We start from the raw sequence: 6,331 nt of genomic DNA on the forward strand, positions 1-6,331 counted from the left end.
ATTGCCTTGACTAGACGGACCTTTGTTGGCAAAGTAATGTCTCTGCTTTTTAATATACTATCAAGGTTGGTCATAACTTTCCTTCCAAGGAGCAAGCATCTTTTAATTTCATGGCTGCAATCAGCATCTGCAGTGATTTTGGAGCCCAAAAAATAAAGTCTGACACTGTTTCCACTGTTTTTCCATCTATTTCCCATGAAGTGATGGGACCAGATGCCATGATCTTTGTTTTCTGAATGTTGAGCTTCAAGCCAACATTTTCACTCTCCTCTTTCACTTTCATCAAGAGGCTTTTGAGTTCCTCTTCACTTTCTGCCATAAGGGTAGTGTCATCTGCATATCTGAGGTTACTGATATTTCTCCTGGCAATCTTGATTCCAGCTTGTGCTTCTTCCAGCCCAGCGTTCCTCATGATGTACTCTGCATATAAGTTAAATAAGCAAGGTGACAATATACAACCTTGACGTACACCTTTTCCTATTTGGAACCAGTCTGTTGTTCCATGTCCAGTTCTAACTGTTGCTTCCTGACCTGCATACAGGTTTCTCAAGAGGCAGGTCAGGTGGTCTGGGATTCCCATCTCTTTCAGAATGTTCCACAGTTTATTGTGATCGACACAGTCAAAGGCTTTGGCATAGTCAATGAAGCAGAAATAGATGTTTTTCTGAAACTCTCTTGCTTTCTCCATGATCCCGCGGATGTATTAAAATTTGAATAAGCAAGAGATATTACATATACCACCTATCCCACTCTGCCTCAATTTCCTCATACTAAAATGGGAATGAAGAGTTGAATATTCCTGAAATTCTCTGTAGCTTAAATACCCTGAAAGTTTAGTAGTTTTCTTTCCTTTTTAAAGTGCTAATGTTTTGGTATTGGGACTGAAATTGAAAGTGATGGTATTTGATAAAATTTTTTCAACAAATGGATATATAGAAATATTTTCAATGGCAAGCCATTTAAAGGAAAATAAATGAGTTCATAATAAATAACTTGGGATATGTTGAGCCAATATGGGGGTAAAATCCAACTAGATAATTTATCTGGATATTAATGTCCAGTTAATTGTATGCTTTTATTCTGACTTTCAAATTCCTCTAGATTTCATTTTTGGCTGTGTTGGGTCTTTGTCACTGTGTGCAGGCTTTCTCTAGTTGCAGTGAGTGGGAGTTACTATCTTGTTGCAGGGCATGGGCTCTAGAGCATGGGCTCAGGACTTGTGGCACATGGTCTTAGTTGTCCATGGCATGTAAAATCTTCTTTGCACAGGGACTGAACCCGTGTTCCCTGCATTGGCAGGTGGATCTTTATCCACTGTACCACCAAGGTAGTCCCAGATTAATCCAAACTTAATGGAATATTTTTATAAAAATTATATTTTTGGTTAAAAAGTGGACGAAATTAGTCAACATTATTTCACTATACAAATAACTTATTTTTATCAAACTTCCTAATACACTGATTATCTGAGTTAGCATTGTCTTAATTGATTCAGAGACATTTTCTCATTTAATTATTATAACGATCCAGTGAGATACAGAGACTTTTTCATGCACCGAAGTTTTAAATTCATCCTAAAGTTTATCTCATTTCATAGCTCTAAAGGAATGATATCTTGGTAACTCTGGTTTATGAATGATGCATTGAAAATTCATCTTACTCTCATAAAAACAACCCAGGTATATGCACTCTGAATAATGAAAGTGAATGCCTTCTGCAGTTAAAGAGAAAAAATATGCACCAACATAATTATGAAACATAATAATCTAGCAGCTATAGAATAGCCCATACACAAAGACACAAACTATGGCTGAAAAAATTATGACTATCTTTATCTATATATACACACTATGCAATTGATCCAATGAATAAATATTTCAACTTGTTTTTGTGCACAGGTAAAAATAGAAGTTCAAACTATGGAAATTAAAACCCTGGTTTCCTCCAGAGTAAATTATTCTTCTATGTAACATTACATTTCATGAATTTTTTTCCTTTGCAGTGCTGGCATTGATTCATACTTCTGTTAGGCATATGTATAATGTAATGTAGTTTAAAAAACATTAGTGTCAGAGTGGTTGCTTCTGTGCCTGGAGCAATATGACAATCACATGGTCAAATAAGCTGAACAAATGAAAATGTAAAATCCTGACTACGAGCATAAGTGATTTAGAAGAGATTTTAATGTATCATAGTGAAGTACACGAGATTGCAATATAATAAATTTTTAACATATAAAGAATTATTATAATAATTAAAATAAACTCCTTCCTATGCATTCTATATAATACATGCTATTACAATTGGAAAAAAAATCTCTTCAAGGTCACAACTAGCCTGTAATAAATTTTTGTTAAGTTTGTTGAAGTATTTACCATTGTTCTGATTTTCAAGCAAGCAAAAACTTCATTAAAAAAAGGCAATTGATTTTAAAAAGCTTTAAATCGCAACTAATGAGGCTACAGGATTCATTACCAGCGAAGGTCACAGAGCTAAATAGAGTCCTGAATTTATCTTTATCTCCAGTTATATGACTGACTAACAGAGTTGAGCATCACAACGTCTATCACACAGCAACCAATCAAGCTGCCACCCAGCAACAGGACCACAGCAAGGCTGTCTAATCAGAACAGCATCAAAGTAGATTCTATCGATCATGTACATCATGAAAAGTGAAAGCTGCTAAGTTGTGTCAGATTCTTTGCTACTTCATGGGCTATACAGTCCATGGAATTCTCCAGGCCAGAATACTGGAGTGGGTAACCAGTTCCCTTTTCCCGGGGATCTTCCCAATCCAGAGATCAAATCCAGGTCTCTTGCATTACAGGCGGATTCTTTACCAGCTGACCACCAGGGAAGCCCAAGAATACTGGAGTGGGTAGCCTATCCCTTCTCCAGCAGATCTTCCTGACCCAGGAATCGAACCTGGGTCTCCTGCATTGCAAGTGGATTCTTTGCCAGCTGAGCTACCAGGAATCTCCATGTACATCATATTAAGTTCCAATTTCTTTTTCAAATGATTTAACTCTAATTTTGTAAAAATGTTTACTTAAATATTGAAAGTGCCCAATGCTTCTTAACAAGAAATTCAAATCTTCTATCTTAGTTAACACTTTTATGCTCTTTTAAAAATCCTCTGGGAATAAAATATTTCACTTCATATTGAAAGTGCCCCATGCTTCTTAACATAAGAAGTGGTGGCGGTAGTTTAGTCACTAAGTAGTAGATGACTCTTTGCAACCCTATGGACTGTAGCCCACCAGGCTCCTCTGTCCATGGGATTCTCCAGTCAAATATACTGGAGTGGGTTGCCATTTCTTTCTCCAGGGGATCTTCCCGACCCAGGAATCGAACACAGGTCTCCTGCCTTGCAGGCAGATTCTTTACTGACTTAGCTACAATACACGTCTTCTATCACAGTTAACACTTTTATGCTCTTTTAAAAATTCACTGGGAATAAAATATTTTACTTAATGAATCAACAAAGTACCAAAAGCAACTTATGATTATGGTATTGACAGAATGTGCCATATAGAAATCAATGAAAAGTACCATGCAAACTACCTTTTGGGGGCTGTACTGGTATTGAAAACTCTTTCCTAAACAGTTTGATAGTCATTTATTTGTTCCTTTATTAATGTCTATGTTCATTTTCTTATTCTCCCATTCATTTTTGAACAGTTCAGTTCAGTCGCTCAGTCATGTCCAACTCTTTGTGACCCCATGAATCACAGTTTGCCAGGCCTCCCTGTCCATCACCAACCCCCGGAGTTCACTCAAACTCACCTCCATTGAGTCGGTGATGCCATCCAGCCATCTCATTCTCCGTCGTTCCCTTCTCCTCCCACCCTCAATCCTTCCCAGCATCAGAGTCTTTTCCAGTGAGTCAACACTTCGCATGAGGTGGCCAAAGTATTGGAGCTTCAGCATCAGTCCTTCCAATGAACACCCAGGACTGATTTCCTTTAGAATGGACTGGTTGGATCTCTTTGCAGTCCAAGGGACTCTCAAGAGTCTTCTCCAACACCACAGTTCAAAAGCATCAATTCTTCGGTGAATAACTGTATAACAGTAAATATTATATAAGATGGTAGGAATAAGAAAATAAATATAAAATGGGCCCTCCCTAAAGAAATTTAGACTTCACTGAAGAGAGTAAGGTTTACATTCCAAGTAAAATAGCGCTGCTATCAAAGAAGACTGCCAGAGAACAATGAACACTTGATCAATGTAACTCATCTTCATAAAAATGTATTTTTTAAAAAATCTATTATTCTAGAGGCATCAGCAGTTTTTAAAGCTCCCCAGGTAATTCCAAGCACAGCCAGGAGAGGGATCAGGCTGGTTGACATTTGTGGACAAGTTGAGCTGTGGCGTGAGCCTCCCTCAGAGAAAGCAGGGATAAATTGTCACCTTCTTGGCAGATCCCTATCTTGGTCAGTGTGGGGACAAAACCTGACTCCCTTACCTTCACACCAATCCTGGCCTCCCTGCTTGTGTTTTCTTAGGAGCAAATGCTTTCTTTCAGTATTTGATTTCACTGCCACTTGCTCCCAAAATCCCCTAGTTGGGAGGAGAGTGGGGAGCCGAGATACACGTATTCAGTGGGCTTTTCAGTCACCCTGAGTTCATTCATTCAACAAATACACATGGAGGCTCTTGGAGGGCACAGGGAGTTGTGTCTGTTTTGTGTTTCCTGCACGGAGTGAAATAAGGTGTTGCCAATATCAATGGCAGCTTCCTGAGGGCATCTGCTCTCTCTACGCCAGATGTAAGCAGCAAATGGAACTTGATGACTGTCATTTCTATATGGACCCTTATGTTTATATGACCTCGTTGTGTCTGGCTCCGTAAACTTCGGTGATGTACCTCCTTGTGACCCTGCTATCTGGCTGTGGCTGCCCTAGACCTCATCGCAAGTTTGTGAGACTCCCATTGTTGGCATCTGGGTCCTGCCTCGTGCATCTTCCCTGTTGTTTGGACTGTACAGTATTAGGACAGCACAAGGATCTGTGAAAGAAGACCTTTCTTGGCTGGGCCTTGCAGTAGGTAACCTATTTCACCATCCTCAGGCTACTGTTATGGTGATGGTGAAAAGAATGGACAATCTTGCTCTACCCCCAAGCAGTGTCATTTCATATCCTTTGGAGAATGCAGTTCTTTTTAGTCTTGACAGCGTGGCAAATTCCATTCACTCTTTATTTTTGAAGAAACTCTGGTGGTTTTGCAGTTGGCTCCCAGTGAGGAAAGAGTGTACATGGTGGGGAAAGCAAACTTGGTTTTCAAAGATCTCTCTCTCAGTCATGCTCAGACAGCTCCACAATCGACTGTTTCAAGAAACCTCTGCTCTCACTTCACTTCCCCTCAATTCTCTGAGTAGGAATAATGAAGTTGATCTCCTTTTTCTTTCTGAACTGCAAGTGCTGCATGATATTTCAAGTTTGTTGTCCCGATATAAGCATCTAGCCAAGGATCATTCTCCTGATTTATACTCACTGGAGCTACCAGGTCTGGAAGAAATTGGAAAAAGTTATAGGGAAGACTCTGAACAATTTAGAGATGCCTCTAAGATCCTTGTTGATGCTCTGCAAAAGTATGAAGATGACATGTACAATCATGGTGGGAATGCAGTGGAAGAGTTAGTGACTATCAGATTATTTGACACACCCCTTATGAGGAAGACAAAGATTACCCTTGAGACAAAACAAGTGATGGACCCCTCAACTCCCTATAACCTTGCCTATAAACATAATTTTGAATATCCAGTGGTTTTCAGCCTGGTACTTTGGATAATGATCGGCTTGGCCTTGACTCTGATTGTCACCTGTTATACTATTTGGAACATGGATCCTGGAAATGATAGCATCATTTACAGGATGACAAACCAGAAGATTTGAATGGATTGAACTTTCCTTATGCCAAACTTGGAAAGAAAGAGTGTTTGGAATTGGCTGTTTCATTAAAGTAAATCTTTTAGTGTAGTTTAAACTAGATAGTACACTTTAAATTTATAAAAAATCAAATTTTGTTCTCTTGTGTGTGTGCCTGTGATGTTCTTTTAGAGTGAATTATATAATATTGATGTGAGGTGACTTTTATGATATATATTCCATAATCTCCTCAAGTATGATGATATAACCGTTTAATATAGTTTCATTCCATTTACTATTTGGAAATATGCACTATAATAAATAACATTTAGAATAGTTTGTGTTATTTATGTTGGGAAAATGCGCTGAATTTGAAATGTTTAACTTCCTTACACAGGACAGGTTAAAAGTGATATTTGGGCTGTTATATACTATGAACCATTCCTAAATGTCTTAATGTA

At 38.5% G+C, this 6,331-nt stretch overlaps 1 pseudogene; it reads left to right on the top strand.

Moving 5' to 3' along the window:
* The first annotated feature begins 3,522 nt into the window (after positions 1–3,522).
* Positions 3,523–5,906, top strand: LOC129540398 (renin receptor pseudogene; annotated as a pseudogene).
* The last annotated feature ends 425 nt before the right edge of the window (positions 5,907–6,331 follow it).

Source organism: Moschus berezovskii, chromosome 4 (assembly GCF_049115385.1).
Source record: "Moschus berezovskii isolate FMDL1 chromosome 4, NW_MosBer_1.0, whole genome shotgun sequence".
NCBI classification, from domain to species: domain Eukaryota; kingdom Metazoa; phylum Chordata; class Mammalia; order Artiodactyla; family Moschidae; genus Moschus; species Moschus berezovskii.